We start from the raw sequence: 6,000 nt of genomic DNA, 5'->3' as shown, positions 1-6,000 counted from the left end.
TTGCACTCATAAAAGTGTAGTTTTCGTTTATTTGGATCAAACTTTGTACCTTTCATTAGTTTAATGGAAGATGCGAGTGAATATCAACACTATCTAATTTTTATTAATATAATTGTTTTCTCTAAATACTACTAGTAATACTACTAATACTAATTAATAATAATAATAATAAATATTATTAATAATACTAATAATACAAGTAACTAATGTTGTTTATGCACAGAAGTATAAAAACTAAATGAAAGTAATTACTCAACATATGATGCAGCAATTAAATAATTCTTATTTTTGTACGATTTGCGTGCCTTTATTAGATAATTTATGCAGTCATTGAAACTTGTTGCTGAACGTTTGTTACTTTTTCATCAACTACATTTGGGGAGATGATTACTTAATGCCCAATACGTATAAATATGTAAGCTTTAACGGAATATGTGATTTCGTAACTAATTTTTTTAGTTATATCAAAATAATATTAAGAAGAAACACACACAAAAAAATATTTTTAATAAATTGTAATTTTTATATTTCCTGAATTTAGGTTTCAGGATTTGATCTTTTCTGCTGTATATGTGTTCCAGATTAATATTACATGTAAATCGTAAAAAACAGGAGGGAAGATAAATTCGCAAATTTTATTTATTTTTATAAAAATATATTTCGGTATGGCATCTTTTTGGCAAAATATTGCCAAAAAGATGCCAAGGCTTAAACTAATCAGAACACGTCGGTATCCTTTGCCATAGACTTAGTCTGTACAATTTGCGAACTCGCATTATCGAGCAATTTGAGCACATTTTATATGTAGTAATTCAAGGCAAAATTGGATGCCTCGGAAGCACTGCAACTACGAAAAATTCAATCTCGTGATTTTGATTTGTCTCCCTGAGTCAAAAAAAAAAAAAAAAAAAAAAAAAAGAAAAGAAAAGAAAAGGATTAATCTATCTGTATGTGAATACAATAGGTCAGAAACGCATCAAGCTGTAGAGCATCGTGCATCGAACATAAACGCCGAATTTGTAGATTTTTCTAAGATTTTGGATAAATTCCTTTGAAGGAAAGTCTGCCTATCTGTTTGTTCATGTGATTGTAAATGCTACAGTTTTAAAATACAGGAGTTAGATGAATAAGGTTTGGTACATAATTATATTATCTGAAATGTAATATAACCTTAACTGGTACTCCAACCCTCCACCAAGACACACGGATAAATCTGATTGACCGGAGTGCCGTGACAGCAACACGTGGTAACTATGGTTGCATCCTAAGGGCCATCACCGGCCGCGACACAACCCTTCTCGTGGGAAGCACGTCCCACCATCGATAAGAAATAGTAGACCCTCACTATTTCTATACACACCGGGTGGCGAGAACCAACCACTACCCTACCGGAAACTTCTCATCCTCATCTCTGAGGTGCCCTCCCCCAGTGAGATAATGTAGATGGGTATTAAATTCTCAGCTATATTCGTCAATGGGGTAGCCATCTGTCTGACTGTTTATTCATATATATGTGAATGCGATAATACAAAACTATAAATATTTAGAAAAATGAAATTTGGTATGACATTTTGTCACCGAAATTTGGACCTAATACTTTGAAAGCAAAACGTGCAAAATTCATTTTTTTTTTTGTTCTTTCTACTATGAAACATAAAATGTTATATAGAATCATAATGCTCGGAAATCGGGTTAGTGCGCGGGGATTTGCTCTTTCCGATATGTCGGTTCGTTAGATTGTTTTCTTTCTCTCTTCCACCATGGTATATTAGAAGGATGCAGATTTTTATAAGAATGATAGAAAAGAAAATGTTATATCGTCTAAACATATGAAAATGTTGTTGGGAGAATCCTCTTGTTTGTTTAAAAATGTAACTATAAAAGAGTGTTTATTTCTTCAGTTAAATAACCTATAAAATATCCATTGCCTAAAAATTAATAATCTGAACTATATATTCTTTAAATAAACCAATAAAACTGCTGATCAATCTCTAATGCAAAAGTGGGGGATTCTTTTGAACAGATTCTGGCTAAAACCTATTATTAATGGGAAAAAATTAAACAATCTTCTGAAATAAAAGGAAGTATTCTTCCGAACATGTTATAAATGATATTTTCTCTTTCAAAAACTGTTTCAAAGTAGCCGCCATTTTTACTTTTCCACTACATCTTCTCGTAGTTTCATCATTCCGTTAGAACTGATATGTTATGTTTAAAATATTGAGAGTTTTAAAATTTCCAGGAATCTTTTCCCTTATTTGAAATATCAACTTTTGGGTAAAACTCATTTTAGGTAACTTGCATAGACGCTAAACGTAAATAAAATACAAATTAAAGTTTAAAATATATTTGCTGAATTTAATGAGGTCGCTAATAATATAGAAAGAATATGAATAAATATCTGGATATACAGATTTTTTTATAATATACTAATGTAAAAACAGTAATTTGTAAAAATGAAAGAACAGTAATTTAATTCATGGCAGAATCATTTATACATCTCAACAATACTCCCGCATTTAAACTTAAAAATTTTTAAACCTATATAAAGATTAATTTAGGCCTGCAAAAGAGTCAAAGTAACGGTGTAACAGCAACTCAATGAGAACCTTGCACCACCGCACCAGAATGAGATTAATTTACATATAATATTTGGTCTAGGAATTAATTCGTGCGGTTTTTAACAAAAAATTAAAGCTTTATTTCAAAAGCAAAATACATAAATACGTTATCAAAAATATTGTCCATCTCTAGCCACTACTTTTTCCCATCTTTCAGGCAATTTACGAATTCCGTGTCGAAAGAATTCCTCACTTTTCGAAGCGATCCAATCAGAGAGCCATTTTTCAATATTTTCAGAAGAAGTGAACCGCTGTCCAAGCTAATCGTTATTCATGCAATCAAACAAGTAGTAATCTGAAGGAGCAATGTCTGGCGAATACGGCGGGTGGGGTAACACTTCCATCCGACATTTTCCAAATATGTTTTGACCGGTTTTGAGATATGTGGTAGAGCGTTATCATGTTGAAAAATAAGTTTATTATATCTGTTATCCCATCCTGGTCGTTTTCTGGCCAGAGCTTGTTTCAAACGCATCAACTGAAGTCGATAACGTTTTCCATTAATAGTTTCACCAGGTTTCAGAAGCTCATAGTGCACCACACCTTTCATATCCCACCATACACACAGCATAACCTTTGCACAGTGAATATTTCGTTTCGGTTGTGATGGACCTGGTTCACCTGGCATTACCAGGCTTTTTTTCGTTTAGGATTCTCGTAATAAATCCATTTCTCATCACCAGTAACAATCCGATCCAAGAATCCCTTATTTTTCTGTCTTTGAAGCAGCATTTCGCAAACGGTTTTTCTTCTTTCAACGTCTTTTTCTTTCAATTCATATGGAACCCAATGTGACATCTTTTGAATCATTCCCATTGCTTTGAGGCGTTTGGAAGTTGTTGTTTGATCAACTCCTAATGATTTTGAAAGTTCTTCCTACGTTTGACACGAATCCTGATCGAGCAATGCTGTCAATTCTTCATCTTCAAATTTTTTTGGCTGTCCAGGTCGTTCCTGGTCTTCCAAGCCGTAATCACCACTTTTAAACCGTGCAAACCACTTCTGACACGTTCACTCAGCTAGAGCATGGTCACCATAAACTTCACCAAAATACGATGACGTTCGGTAGCACTATTCTTCATGTTAAAGTAATAAAGAAGACCCCCCCCCCAAAAAAAAAACACTTTATCAGGCACAAAATTTGACATTTTCAGTTGAATAATAATTGTAGTTGTTTACGCTTAAACCAAATGGCATATACTAAACTAGATGCGCAAAAACAGTAGTTTTAAATGCATGTTTGAACAAACGAAACTATGGGACAATAAGCTAGTTACGCCATCTCTTGTAAAATCGCACAATTAATTCCTAGACTAAATATAAAATATAGTTTATTATGCCGTTTAAAGCATTTTCTTGCAACTGAAAGTATGTGTTCATTTCTAATGATTTGGAAATTACCTGTTGGGTCTAGTATAGAGTGGGCATTCTGTATATAAATAATAAACTATAATAAAAATGAAAGACCATACAAAAACATAAAAGCTTTGAATCACAAGTAAAAACGAAATAAAAAAATCTAAAAATTCTATATATAATTATATATAATTCTATATATCTATATTTTTAAATAAAGCAATAAATGAAGTAAATAAATTAATAATTTTATTACCTAAGCTTCTAAAAATAAAGCAAAAGTAAACAGTAAATAAAGTGAAATAAGTAAGCAAAGCAACCCTTTGGACGATGATTATTTTTTTTTTCTGTTACATATTGTAGACCATTAGGGGGACAAAAATAGCTGAAAAAATTTCATTGTAAGCATACATTTTTAGAAAATTTATATATTTATTTTATGAATATGTAGAAATATACGTATTGATTTTAGGAAAAGCATAGAAATATACATATATATTTATTCTCAAGAAAGTATAAAAGATATTCTCAACAAATATAATCAATATTTTCCTCCTGAAAAATGGTTCTTTTCTTTTATCAATTCTTCTGTTTCAGAGAAAATCTTGCTGGCTGCGATTACTTTCTTAACTGATCCAGGGCGAACATACGTAATTTCCAAAATCTTACAGCAAATATATTTTTTACATAACTCAAAATAACTACACACATTAACCATATTTCCAAACAAGAAATAATAAATTTCGTTGGTTTTAAATCTGACTTAAGCATTTAGCTTTTAATATGCCTTTTTCGTCGTAGGCACACCTTTTTCGCATTCCAATTGTGGTCGTCATAGGAATCGGCACATGCGCAGTTTTTCTAGAACTTTGATACCGATTTTTCTTTTTTCCTTTTTTATGCTTAGCTATTTAGATTTTGCAATTTCTATTTGGAAATGTAACTACGAACATCTTTGTGTTTGTGCGTGTTTTCCTGTGCGTCGATAAATGCCATTCAATGTTTAATGATATTTGAATTATTGAGAAATAGAAAATAGATTTAACTGTTAGATCATAGGTAATTGAAACCACTGAAACATATAATAGATTTAGAATCGCGCGACTGCACTTAGAATTAATTGTTGTAAGCTTTGACACTATAATCATCATTGTCAGAAATAAATATTTGGGGTTTACTGTATTTTATTTGCTTAATTTGTCTTTTATTTATTTTGTTACAATTCACTCTTTGAAATAAAAGTATTGCATTAATTTTCTGAAAAAAGATGCACGAAGACATAAAGGACCTTGATAATTTAGGAATAATTCTTTATTAGTTTAGCTGTAATAGGCTAAAATTTGAAAAATATTCAAAGAGGCAAATTGTACTGCATTTAATGCATTTTATATCAAAATTATGGCTACTTTTTATTTGCATTTTATGATTTAATAATATCAGTTTAACCATTCTCAGAGGCTGCAAAGAAGAATGCTTTGAAAATTGTATCTTTGAATTTATTGGGATAATCTTTTTTAACATTAGACAGGCACCTTAGTGATATAAGTCTTAGTTAATAAAATATTTTTTGCGACACTAATAAAAGTAAGTTATTCTTTTTTTGTGATAAAAACTGAAGAAATGCGAAAATTTGAATTCACTATTTTATAAAAGCCATTTTAATCCCTCCATTGACCGAAACATGTCATCGAACTACAAAAGTTAGCGATTTGTTTGAAGAACATTCTGGGCAGTTCCAACGAGTGATTTAACCACCTAGATCGTCTGACATGAATCCCATCCAACATTTATTCGATATTATTAAATGATCAGTTCGTGCACAAAATCCAGCACCGCCAACATTTTCGCAATTATGGGCGTCTACAGAGGGCAGCATGGCTCAGTATTTCTGCAGAGAATTTCTATTGCTGCTCTTCGCCAGGCAAAGAGAGGTTCGACACGTTATCTGGAAGCATCCCATGACTTTTGTTACCTCTTTGTATATACATTTTAATTTGCCGGAATAGTAGTTTGTTTGATTCAA

Source organism: Argiope bruennichi, chromosome 3, assembly GCF_947563725.1.
Source record: "Argiope bruennichi chromosome 3, qqArgBrue1.1, whole genome shotgun sequence".
Lineage (NCBI taxonomy): Eukaryota > Metazoa > Arthropoda > Arachnida > Araneae > Araneidae > Argiope > Argiope bruennichi.
Note: the sequence above shows the minus strand (reverse complement) of the source record.